This window comes from Marmota flaviventris, chromosome 5 (assembly GCF_047511675.1).
Source record: "Marmota flaviventris isolate mMarFla1 chromosome 5, mMarFla1.hap1, whole genome shotgun sequence".
Classification (NCBI taxonomy): Eukaryota; Metazoa; Chordata; class Mammalia; order Rodentia; family Sciuridae; genus Marmota; species Marmota flaviventris.
In genome coordinates, this window is record NC_092502.1 from 35,746,680 (window position 1) to 35,760,712 (window position 14,033).

Sequence of the window (14,033 nt, forward strand, 5' to 3'; positions counted from 1 at the left end):
CCACCAACAAGGTATCAGTGCATCTTTCCCCCACATCTTCTCCAATATTTATTGTTATTTTTATTCTTGATAAGTGGCATTCTGACTGCAGTGAGATGAAATGTCTATATACTTTTAATTTGCATTTCTTTAATTGCTAAATATGTTGAACATTTTTCATAAATTTTTTGATCATTTGTATTTCTTCATTTCAGAACTGTCTGATTAGTTCTTTTCCCATTTATTGATTGGGTTATTTGTTTTTGTTCTGTTTCTTATTATTGTTGTTGTTTTGTTGTTGGGGGTGGGGGTTTGGTGTTATGTTTTTTGAGTTCTTTTATATCCTGAATATTAATGCCATGCAGAGCATGTGGCAAAAATATTTTCCCATTCATTGAGCTCTCTCATAACACTCTTAATTGTTTCCTTTACGGTAAAGAAGCTTTTTAATTTAATGCCATCCCACTTATTGATTTTTTAATATTTTATTTCTTATACTTTAGGAGTCTTGTTAAGGAACTCAGTTTCAGTGCCAAAATGCTGGAGAGTTGAACCTACATTTTCTTCTACCAATATCTTTGTTTTGTGATTTAACTTCCTACATATTTTTTAAAACTCATAGAACAATTTAATTATGAACTTTCTAAATTTCTTCTCTGGGATTTCCTCCACTCCAGTGTGGTGTTAATAAAATCACTTGATGAAGCTTTAAGGACTGTTCGGGATGGTTTGTTCCCCTTTTACATTATTTTTTGTCTACCCACCTACTGGTATAGCTTTCAATTATTCTTTTAAGCAATAAAAAGCAATCTTTTTAGTTTGTGCACTTCTTTCTCTTAAGAGCCCTGGATTGGGTGTATACCAGATAATGATATTTTAAGTCAATTGTGACCTTCACTGCCTCCTTTCTGTGTTGTGAGGACACTGAAGCCAGAATTAAAAGGCAGTCAGTATAGATAGGTAAATGGAGTAAGGCTGGATCAAGGAGGCCAATTTGAGTGAGTCTGGGAAGATAGAGACTGCCCCAGAGGCATTGAAATGAGTTCAGAGCCCATCCTCCCCTCTTATCAAGATAACCTGCTCCTGCTCCAACCTGTTGCTAATATAATTTGTCCCAGGAATTGTCCCTCCAGCTAGCTAGTTATAAAAGTTGTTCATTTGCCTGGGGACTGAACCCAGGGACATTTACCACTGAACTACATTGTATTTAATTTTAATTTTGAGACAGAGTCTTGTTAAATTTCCTAGGGCCTAAATTGCTAAGGCTGTCCTTGAATTTGCAATCCTCTTGCCTCAGCCTCTGAAGTCACTGGGATTACAGGCATGTACCACCATGCCTGGCTCCTTGCTAACTTGTACTGTTATGACTTGCTGCTCACAGTCACTCTGCATCATACATTTCAGTTCCATTAATATTTTAGAATTTGTAACCCATTAAAGCTATTAAATCCTGAAAAAAAAATTGTTCATGTGTCCTGGGCTGCTCCATCCACACAGCCCCATCTGCTTCTCATCTTTGGCCATCCCACCTGAACATCTCCAGGACCTAGTCAGGTAAGCAGGAAGAAGAAAGATAAAGGGAAGAGAACAGGAGAACAAAGTCTCCAGAACTGTAATAGTGGCCATTCTATTTAAGGAGCTTCATCTACAAGTAAATCCCATGTTAAAGTGGGCATTGGTGTCAGTAGCTGATCAGAAGTTACCCTAGTACACCTGCACTACTAAAGGAATATTCCTTTTCAGACAAAGGGAGACATCTATAGTCATAATCCCTAACTCACACCAACCTGGATGGACCTTGTCAAAAGATAGTTTCAATCATTTTCTTTTGGTGTATTTCCACAAATGTTTGTATTCTATAGAAAATTCGCTTTCCCAAATTTGCTTTTCCATCCACTTTGGGGGAATTTAATGAGTACTCTGAAGTAATTTTTTAAAAATTTATTTATTTATTCTAATTTGTTATGTATGACAGCAGAATGCACTTCAATTCATGGTACACATATACAGCACAATTTTTCATGACCATCATTGCGCACAAAGAGTCACAACATTCCTGTCTTCATAAAAATCTTCTCTCAACCAAAGAAACAATTAAGGAGGTGAATAGGGAAGAATTATTTACCACACTCACATCAGAGCACTAATCTCTAGGATATATAAAGAATTTGAAAAAATGTTCAACATCTCTAGCAATTAGAGAAAGGCAAATCAGAACTATGGCAGCTATTAAGAATACAAACAACAATAAGTGTTGGCATGGATGTGGGGAGAAAAGCACACTCATACATTGTGGGTGGGACTGCAAATTGGTGAAGCCAATTGTAAGGATGGCCTTAGCCTAAGCAACTCCATTTTACAATAAAACTGCAGTTCCCACCAGGCAAGCCTACAGAGCCCTTCAAGACTGTCATCAGGCATAGCCTGATAAAAGAAATCATTTTCACAACCCTGATAAAATTCATAGGGAAATCACTGTCATTTGCCTTTGCCTTGATAAAAGATTAGGACAAAAACCACCAAACCATATGTTCTGACTCTAAGATGTAAGATGTCACTAAGAAACCTAGTAACAGCTGATAGGGGCCTGAAGGGTGAGCAGAAGCTCCCCAAATTTAGTATAAATGATGGAGCAAATAAACAGACATTCGGGCCTGCTGACACTTTTATGCACACAAGCTTGAGAGCCTCATGAGGACCCAGACTGACATCCAACTCTCCTCCTCATCTGCCTGATTCTGCATCATCCTCACCACTCTCAAACTTACAGCAGCCTCTTGAACCTGGTAAGGATGGTGACATCTCCTTATGACCATCTCCTAAGCCAGCCATCAGCTCTACACCAAGAGTAGCCTCTATCAGTTCCTGATCCAGTCGCTGCAGTCTAAGTGAGTGTACATCTGCTGGACTGAAGACTAACTTAAGAACTTAAATCTAGCACTTAAACTTAGCGTGCAGAGGGAATGTCTGTAATAGGTCTAATAGATTAAGTGTGTTTGCAGTATTTAGAATTAACTTAGAATTGTTTGCTTTAAATTGATCATGTCTATTGCAGTTCCCAGCATTAAGGATTGTCATTTCTTGATTAAGAACCTATAGAGTGAAATTGTATTGAGTGATTTTGAAGTGAATAAATCATTGGAAAGGACATTAGTGCATGGACATTCTTTCTCTCTCCCCTCAATTGCAGATGTCACACTTTTGCCCATTGCAACACCAATCTGAAAAGCAGTATGGAGATTGCTTAGGAAACTTGGAATGGAACCACCATATGATCCAGCTATCTCACTCCTAGGTTTATGCCCAAAGGAGTTAAAATCAGTATACTCTAGTAACACATCCACATCAGTATTTATAGCAGCACAGTTCACAATAGCTAAATTGTGGAACCAACCTAGATGCTCTTCAGTAAATGAACGGATAAAGAAACTGTGGTACACACACACAATGGAATATGACTCACCATTAAAAGAGAATAAAATTATGCCATTTGCATGTAAATGGATGGAGTTGGAGAATATATTCCAAAACAAATGCCAAATGTTTTCTCGAATATGAGGATACTGGTCCATAATGGAGATGCGAGGGGGTGGGGGAGGCATTGGATGAAGGGTGAAACTTTAGATAAGGCAAAGGAGGGGGGAGGTGAAGGGAGGGGATAGGGGTAGGAAAGACAGGGAATGAGATGGACTCTGAAGTAATTTAAATAACACTTGTGGGAGTGCCATGCATTTCACTGCTTTTTGCTAGCTACTGCTTAACATGTGGATGTTTAAAAGGAAAGACAATGATTCTTTTAATCTAATTTGAGATGTGCACCTGAGTCAGCCCTACCAAAAGTAAGTAATGCTGGGAGATTATAAAGGAAGTATTCTTACACTGGCATGCCTACAATGACTATTACAAAAGTCTCTGAGGGCTGGAGTTGTGGCTCAGTTGTAGAGCACTTCCTGTGTGTGTAAGGCCCTGGGTTCAATCCTCAGCACTACATGTAAACAAACAAAGTAAATAATAATAATAATAAATGTATTGTGTCCAACTACAATTTTAAAATATATATTTTTTAAAAGTCTCTGATAGAGTCATGAGTTTGTCCTGAGTCAATTTGAGCCTGATCTCACAAACCTACAAATCTTTCTAACCTAAACTTTTCTTTGTTGGAAGGCATAACATTGCTGCGGCAATTTCATTGCTTGATGTTGGTCCATTTAAGTTTTCTATATCATCATTATTCATTTTGAGTAAGTCATATGTCTAGAAATTTGTCAATATATTCTAAATTTTCTAGTTTATTGAAGTATAAATTTTCAAAGTAGTTTCTAATGTTCCTTTAGATTTCAGAAATGTCCACCTTGATAGCCCCTTTATTTTTCACCTCCAATTTTGTTTCTGTCTTCTCTTTCTTTCTTGGTTATTTTGGCTAAGTGTTTATCAAACTTATCTTTTCAAAGAGCCAACTCTTTGTTTCATTGAATCATTGTAGTGCTTTCTTTGTCCTAAGTTTTTATCAATTTTGGCTCTGATCTTAATTACTTCTTGTCTTCACCTGATTTTGTAACTAGTTTTTCTTCCTTTTCTAGGGCCTTGAGGTGTAATGTTAGATTATTTATTTTGGATATTTCTATTTTTCAATGTAAAAACACAGTGCTATAAACTTTGATCTTTCTGTCCCAGAGATTTTGATATGTTGTATCTCTTCTCATTTGTTTCTGAAAATTTTATTATTTCTCCCCTGATTTCTTTTGTGATCCATTCCTCATTCAAAGGTGTATTATTCAATTTTGAGGTGTTAAAAAGGTTTCTGCTTCTGTATTTTATACTGGTGTTAATTTCCAATTTTATTCTTATGATCTTATAGCTTTGGAGGACTTATCTCTAGTTTTTTTGTTTGTTTGTTTGTTTTTTGTATTTTCTAAGACTTGCTTTGTGCCCTCCAATATAATAAATTTTGAGAAAGTTCCCTATGCTGCTAACAAGAGAACAAATTCAGTTTTCAATAGATGAAATTTTCCATAGATGTCTGTTAAGTTCATTTGATTGACAGGTTTTTTTAAGTTCTGAAGGTTTTATGTCTGGATGAACTATCTAGAAGTGAGAGAGGTGTTAAAATCATTCAGTATTATTGCATTGGTGTCTATTTGATACTTTATGTTGAGTGAGTTTTGTTTCATGCATATAGATACATTGATGTTTGAGCCAGTAGTTACAATCATCATATCTTGTTGTTGGGTGATTTCCTTAATCAGTGTGAAGTGGCCTTCTATGTCTCCCCTGACTAATTTTGGCATGAAGTCTACTTTGTCTGATGATAGCTATCCCTGCTTACATTAAGTTTCTACTTGCATGGTGTATCATTTTCAATTTATTCATCTACAGCCTATGGATGTCTTTGCCTGTAAGGTGAGTATCTTGTAAACCACATATGGTTGAGCTTGTTTTCTAAACTAATTTGCCAATCTATATTTTTTATTGGAGAGTTTAGACCATTTACATTTAGTATTATTGTAGACAGATGTTTTTTTTCCTGCCATTTTAATTTATTTCTAATGCTTAATTCAGATAATTCTCATTAATTGCATATTTTAGAATGATTCATTCCTATGCTGTTTCTCATTTTTATTTATTTATTCTTTCTGCATAAAAATATCTATTTGAGTTTATTTTGTAGTGTTTACTTAGTGTTTATAAATTAGTTTCATTTCTGTTTCTCAAGGATTTTTTTTATTTCATCTTAAATGCTGAAGTACAGTTTTGCTAAATAAAGTAATTTTGGTTGGCACCAGATATCTTTCAGAAACCACCTTACTTTTAGAGTCTGGGTTGACAAATCTATTGCAGTCCAAATTGATTTATCTCTCAATGTGACCTTCCATTTTCTCTTAGGGCTTTTAAAATTCTCTCCTTCTTATGTACACTAGATATTTTAATCATAATGTGTTTTGGAGGGAATAATTTTGATCTTGCCTGTTCATTACTCTAAATGCCTGTTGTGTTTGAATTTCTATCTTAACCTAAGGTTTGGAAAATTTTATATTATTTTATTGAAAATGTTGTGCATTTCTTTAGTTTGTATTTTATTGCCTTCTTCTATACCGATAATTCTTTTATTTGGTCTCTAAATGTAATTCCAGATTTTTAAAATATTCTTGTCATGGCCTCTTAACATCTTTTATTTATTGTCAATTTTATTTTTAGGATATTATTCTTTGAGACCTGAGAAATAGTCATCAAAGTGTCCTAATCTATTGATAATGCTTCCATCAAATTTTAATTTGATTTTTTTGTGTGTCTTTTATTTCCAAGAGTTCTTTTTGGTTTCTTTTTCAGAATTGCTAACTCTTACCAAAATGGCTCTGAATCATCTTTCTGTGCCTTCCTGTGTGTTTGACTCTCTTCTCCCTTTAATAAAGACACGGCATTATTGAATTAGGGCCTACTCTATTCTGGTAGGATCTCATCTTGCAAAATATATTTGCAACAATTAAGGTCACATTCTGAGACCCTTGGAAAGACACAAAGTTTGGCAGGACCCCATTCAATCCAGTACACATTTCTTTCAGAACTTGACACATCTACCCAGATCTCTTCAGCCCTGCTACTCCAATGGGTCAGTCACTGGCTTTGCCACAGAGCTCCTATAGAACAAAGTTATCTTCCAAAATTCCATGCTGACCATCCTGACATTTGACCTAATTTTGTCATACATAAGCTTCCATGAAAGCCCTAGCCAGATTAATACATGGAAAATTCAGACATCCTGAGAGGAGAAAGGCTTTTGAGAATAGACCAGGGTTTTCAGTTTCACCAAGTCAAAAATCCAAAGTATTACAGCATAAAGCATTCCATACATTAAAAATGTCTTCCAAAAGAAGCCAAGTGAGGACATGCCAGGCAGGTGGCTCTCTGCAAGCCTGAAAAAGAGCCCTCACCAGAAATTTGGCCAGCCTGTTCATCATGGAATTGCAAATTCTAGAACTTTTAGAATTAAATGTCTGTTTTTGGTTTTGGTTTTTGTTTGTGGTACTGGGGATTGAATCCAGGGGCTCTTAACCCCTATGACACATGCCCAGCCCCTCTTATATTTTATTTTGAAACATCCTCACTAAGTTGCTGAGGCTGGCTTTGAACTCATGATTCTCCTGAGCTGCTGGGATTACAGGTGTGTGCCACCATGCCCAGCTTCAGTGTCTGTTATTTAAGCAACCCAGTCTGTGCTATTCTGATATGGCAGCCTTAGACTAATACATTAGCAAAGGAGCAGTAGAAATATCCAAGTGATTTTAGGGGTGCCAAATGGTTGCCTATGTCCTCTCCAAATTCAAAAGATTAATTCTAACATCCACGATGACAATATTAGATATTAGGGCCTGTGGAGATGATGAGGACTTGAGAGCAGAACCTTCATAATTGGGCTTAATGCCTTTATAAAAGAGACCATAGAGATCTTGCTAGTTCCCTCTCTCATGTGAGAACACAGTGAGAAGTTCACATCTATGAACAAGGAAATAGACCCTCACCAGGCAGAAAATCTGCACAACTTCATTTGTACTCCTCATCTTCCAGAATTGTGAGAAGTAAATCTTTGTTGTCTTCATACACACACACACACACACACACACACACACACACACACACACATGATGTTCTACTTTCTGTATTTTTCAAATTCATGCTTTACATCTTCTTTTAGCTCACGGAATATTTTAACTGTAAACTTTCTAAATAATTTCTCAACCATTTTCTATATTGCAGTATCAATGTGATCATTTGTTGAAGTATTTACTGTTTGGGGTTGTTTGTTCCTTTCCTTTTTTGTACTGTTAATGTCCACGCATCTGCCAGCATGATTATAATCTCCTTTTATGCAACAGACTATTTAGAGCTCCTATCCCATAAGTCCCCAGGCTGGGTGAACATCCAGATGTTGATACTTTCACTCAACTTGTGACTTCTGCTGTTTTCAGTATCAGCACCACTTTGAGAGAAGACACTAAAGTATTATCACATTGAGAGAAGACACTAAACAGAGCAAAGCCACATATTTATTCATCTTAGGAAAACAAAAACTTGAAAATGCTCTCTACAGTCTCTAAGACAGGTATATTATCATAGGAATGTTCAAGAACAGTTTGATAAATTGATTATTAAATCTAGTAAAGTTACTACTATGTTATATAGGGGGAAAAAGTTGGAGGAGAGAAAAATTGGGATTTGAGGCCGTTGCAGGTAAGGTAAGAGGACAAAGAAGGACTAAGAAGATCAAGTATATAAGTCTGGGCTTGGAAAACACAGAATAACTCCAGTTAATTCTCTGAAAGCTTGGAAAGAACACAATTAAATGGGTTGAGAGTTCAGTATCAATAACTAGGGGAACAAATATGAAATCAAAATGAAGAGTAGTATATATCACATATATATACATATATCATATGTATATATAACACATATCATATACATATGTATGTAAACGTATCTGTGTGTGTCTAGGGATTTATAAATATATTCCTTCTTCAAGATTTGGGAGCTTTGGAAGATTCCTATCACTCTTCATGTTTTGTTTCTCCTAGAGGTGTTGAGCACAGCAACCGTTGGTTGCTATTGATTTCCAAACACCCAGTTCTTTTTCATCAGTCCAGGGGCCTGAGGCTGCATGCTTGCAGGGTTGTTTTGTTGTCTGTTGATTATTTCTACTGAGTGCAGGAGCACAGGATGTGGGTTCAGGGTTGTCACACTGCTTTTGGCCACTGGACACCCACTTCCTCCTAAGGGCCTTCTTTAATGTGGCATAGAGCTTTGTAACTGTCTGAAAGTGTGGAACCTGTGATGGTGTGTTTCTGTAAGTGGTGTGTGGCGCAGAAGCCTCCCTCCTGACTGTTGTAAATTGCTGGGATACCATTCCTGTGACTGTAAAATAGAGTCATTTGGCCTTCCTGTGTCTGACTTCCCGTTTCCCATGGTTGTTAATCACCAGTGCAGGCTCCCCTCTGCTGGGTCTTCCCTGGAGTGGTGCAATCAAGCACCTGGTGATTGCGTACAACCATGGGGCCCATGGGTCATCTGTGGTACTGACCCTATACCTAGGCTGATCTAGATTACTGGGATACTGACCCTCTGACTGGGATAGAGAGACACTTGGCCCAAGAGAGCTCTTAATGCCTGTGAGTATGAAGAGTGAGCTCTGTTCCCCTCTGCTGACTGGGTAAAAGAGTCAGTTGGACAGCCTGCCCCTGGTCTCTTACTGTTCAAATTTTGAATTGCTGCACTGGTTCCTTCTTCTGGGATATCCTTGATACTGTGCTATCCAAGCACCTTGAATCCTTCTACATCCATGAGGCCTACAGATAAAGCTGTCTCTGGCCTCCCTGTACTACAGAAGCCTCAGTTCTGGTGGGTACAGCCCATTGGGTTTTACTCATCACCAATGATGGGGTGGGGTGTCAGTTGGCCCATCTTTGTCTGAGCTCCCACAGAGGCTGTGTTGAGTGCTGGGTCAGAGTTAGCACTCCCTGAGAGTAATTAGCTCTTAGTCAGCTCCACTGCACTCTTTTGGTCCATGGTGAGGGAAAGGGGGTTTCAGTAACTTTCTGTTAGCAGTGATTCCTCTACAGGTAACTTCTAGACAGATTATTGGGATAACCCATTTCAGAGGTATTTCCACAGGTATGGATGCCTGTTGTGGGTACAGGGGTGTAAACGGTGGTTTCGGGTTCGTGTGCCGCCCACAGCCTCCTCATCACCACGGAAGGGAAACTGTGGAACTGGGGTCGAAATGAGAAGGGGCAGCTGGGCCATGGCGACACCAAGCGAGTCGAAGCCCCCAGACTCATCGAGTCCCTCAGCCATCATATGGGCTGCGTGTGGGCGCAACCACACCCTGGCCTTGACGGAAATGGGCTCCGTGTTTGCTTTTGGAACAAAATGGGACAGCTGGGGCTTGGCAAGCAGACAGATGCCGTCCCCAGCCCTGCGCAGATAATGTACATCGGCCAGCCAATTACCAAAATGGCCTGTGGGGCTGAATTCAGTAAGATAATGGACTGCAAAGGAAACCTCTATTCCTTTGGATGCCCTGAGTACGGCCAGCTGGGACACAACACGGACGGGAAGTTCATTGCCCTGGCTCAGCGGATAGAGTACGACTGTGAGCTGGTGCCCTGGAGGGTGGCCATCTTCATTGAGAAGACGAAAGACGGGCAGATCTTGCCTTTCCCAAACGTGGTGGTGCGTGACGTGGCCTGTGGCGCCAACCACACGCTGGTTTTGGACTCCCAGAAGCGTGTCTTCATCTGGGGCTTCGGTGGCTATGGCCAGCTGGGCCACGCAGAGCAGAAGGAGGAGATGATGCCGCGCCTGGTGAAGCTCCTCGACTTCCCTGGGTGAGGGGCCTCCCAGATCTTCGCTGGCTACACCTGCTCCTTTGCTGTCAGCAAAGTGGGTGGCCTGTTTTTCTGGGGGGCCACCAACACCTCCCGTGAGTCCACCATGTACCCGAAAGCAGTGCAGGATCTCTGTGGCTGGAGGATCCGGAGCCTGGCGTGTGGGAAGAGTAGCATCTTCGTGGCAGCGGACGAGAGCACCATCAGCTGGGGCCAGTCGCCGACCTTCAGAGAACTGGGCTACGGGGACCATAAGCCCAAGTCTTCTACTGCGGCCCAAGAGGTGAGGACTCTGGACCGCATCTTCTCAGAACAGGTGGCCATGGGCTACTCACACTCCCTGGTGATCGCAGGGGACGAGAGCAAGACCGAGAAGGAGAAGCTGAAGCCGCCCCCAGAGTACAACCAGCGCATGGCTCTGAGGCGCCGCGGCCCACAGCAGCGGTCACTCCACCTGCACCGGGACGGGAAGTCGGACTAGGAATCAAAAGCAAAGTTGACCGAAGGTGCATTTTTGTTAGACTCCCCGAGGTTCCGTTTTCTACGAGATTCAACGTTAACTACCTGTTTGCTTTCCAAAGTGTTTTTTTTTTCTCCTTTTGATGTTTAATTTTTAATTAAAAGATTTGCTCATAAAAAAAAGATGGTTTTCAGTCCACAGTTTGTTCTAAGCTACTTGATCCCTTTCACGTCTTTGTTATTTCTGTCACATTTTAATTCATCCTGCTTTTCTTTCCAGCTGTTGTTAAGGAAATAAACACATGTGTTTTTCCTCTCCCTTTCTCTTCTTGTTACCCCTTCCCCCAACTCCACCCTGGTCAGGGTTATGGATCAAGGAATTTTGTCCTTATTTTCTTTTCCAGCAACAAAACACCAGTCCCTCCAACTGTCAAACTGTTCAATATTGAGTTTCAGAATATTTACACTGTCTCCTGGTCATTTGTTCTTTCCCTGCTTTCACTCAGGGCTATGGAGTGTTCAGGGTTGCAGCCTAGCTCTGATCTTCCAACTTTGCTCCTCCAAAGTTCTATCTCTATTTGAAGATACCTTTAAATGTATATTATGGGCATGAAATTGTATCTCATTATTACTGCAATTTGCATTTAATTCATTATGAGTTGGACTCAGCGTCTTTTCATGTGGTTTATTGTACAACTCATTTTCTTTTTTTTAAATGTTCTTAACTTTTATTTTCTGAATTCCTTTTTTATTATTCATCTCATTTTCTTCATTAATTATCTGCTCATATACTTTTATATTCCATTGGACTATTGTCTCTTTTCTAAAAGATTTGTAGGTTGTTTGTTATATACAATGCAAATATATTCTGATCTTTAGCCTGTTTTCTCACTTTACTTATGAAATATTTGTGTCCTATTACATGGTGCTCACCTATGTGCATTTACTATTAATTCACTTGTTTTATGGTGTGAGTCTTGACAAAAAAAATCTCTTTGGATTAGAGAGAAGATGTTTAATAGGAACAGATGTGCAGTTATATAGGATGAATAATTTTTGTATTTTTAGCATAGAACACATTTCTGGTTGTTTTGGTACTCATTTATTTTTTTTATTCTCCTCTCTCTTGCATGAAAATATCTCCTCCATGACACCAAGTGACATGAGTAAGACTGGGTTCAGCTGACCAGATTTGGACGCATCTTTTACTCAATGCTATCCCAATGACTTTGACTTTTTCTTCATGATCGTAAATGACACTCATATCTGAAACTTCATATGTTCAATGAAATACCTCTAATCATGATCTCCTTCTTTCTGCCAAGCAATGGTAACCACTAGAATCCTGGAAGGTTAATCATTGTAGGAGAACTTAGAACAGGTAATAAGATATGTGAGGAAGTGACCAGGGGCCATTTATTAGAAATAAAGTGGTGAACTCATGTTCTCCACATTTAAGGACAGTGTCATCTACATAAGTCCACATTGGGAGTCATTGACTTTGGAAAAGGCATTTTCACAATTAATATTCCCTTCACTCTCAGAGAAGTCTAGAACCCCTCCCCTACTCTATTCTTTACATCTGGCCAGAACACATCCATTTCTCAAGGTTATTTTTGTGGGATGTTGTGATACAGATCAGCAGTGACTCCCTTCAGTACAACAATGGTTCATATAGGCTACAAAGCAACTCATGAGATTTCCACTTGAAACTTCCCACAAAGGAAGGAACTAAAACCCTGAGTTCCACCAACACTGTGTTCTAGTGACCAGCTAACTCTAAATAACAGAAAGTGTTTCGGGGAATAAAACTTTTATCACAGAAACTGTTCTTTGGCCTCCTTATCCCTCCTACCTGGAAATGCTATCTCTCCCTAGTACATTGCACAGAGCCCTCTTAACATCCTTGTTCCTTAGGGTGTAGATCAGAGGATTAAGCTTGGGACTAATGACAGTATAAAAAGGGGCAACAAACTTTCCTTCACCCTCAAAGTAACGGTCCATGGGTTAGAGATATGTGCATATGGCTGAGCCATAAAACAGACAAACCACCAGAAAATGGGAGCCACATGTCCCAAAAGACTTTCTGCACCCAGTCATTGACTTAGTCTTCAGCACTGCCTGAGCAATGTGTACCACAATGCCTGGCTCCTTGCTAACTTGTACTGTTATGTCTTGCTGCTCACAGTCACTTTGCATCATACATTTCAATTCCATTAATATTTAAGAATTTGTAAAGCATTAAAGCTTCTAAATCCTGAGGAAAAAAAAGTTTTTCATGTGTACTGGGCTGCTCCGTCCGCACAGCCCAATCTGCTGTTCTCATCTTTGGCCATCCCACCTAAACATCTCCTGGGCCTAGCCACATAAGCAGGAAGAAGAAAGATTAGAAGAACAGGAGAACAAAGGTCCCCAGAACTGTAACACTGGCCATTCTGTTCAAGGAGCTTCATCTACAAGTAAATCCCATGTTAAAGTGGGCATTGGTGTCAGTAACCGATCAGAAGTTACCTTAGTACACCTGCACTACTAAAGGAATATTTTTTTCAGACAAAGGGAGACATCTATAGTCATACTCCCTAACTTACACAAACCTTGATGGACCTTTTCAAGACTTAGTCTCAATCTTTTTCTTTTGGTATATTTTCCCAAATAGCTCTTTTGCTTCTGCTTATTTTCCATAGAAAATTTGCTTTCCCAAATTTGTTTTCCCATCCACTTTGAGGGAATTTAATGGATACTGTGAAGCATTTTTTAAAAAATTTATTTATTTGTTCTAATTTCTTATGTATGACAGGAGAATGCACTTCATTTCATAGTAAACATATACAGCACAATTTTTCATGATTCTCATTGCACGCAAAGACCATCCTGACATTTGACCTAATTTTGTCATACATAAGCTTCCATGAAAGCCCTAGCCAGATTGATACATGGAACATTCAGACATCCTGAGAGGAGAAAGGCTTTTGAGAATAGACCAGGGTTTTCAGTTTCACCAAGTCAAAAATCCAAAGTATTACAGCATAAAGCATTCCATACATTAAAAATGTCTTCCAAAAGAAGCCAAGTGAGGACATGCCAGGCAGGTGGCTCTCTGCAAGCCTGAAAAAGAGCCCTCACCAGAAATTTGGCCAGCCTGTTCATCATGGAATTGCAAATTCTAGAACTTTTAGAATTAAATGTCTGTTTTTGGTTTTGGTTTTTGTTTGTGGTACT

At 39.3% G+C, this 14,033-nt stretch overlaps 1 pseudogene; it reads left to right on the forward strand.

Moving 5' to 3' along the window:
* The first annotated feature begins 9,307 nt into the window (after nucleotides 1–9,307).
* Nucleotides 9,308–10,836, forward strand: LOC114084240 (protein RCC2 pseudogene; annotated as a pseudogene).
* The last annotated feature ends 3,197 nt before the right edge of the window (nucleotides 10,837–14,033 follow it).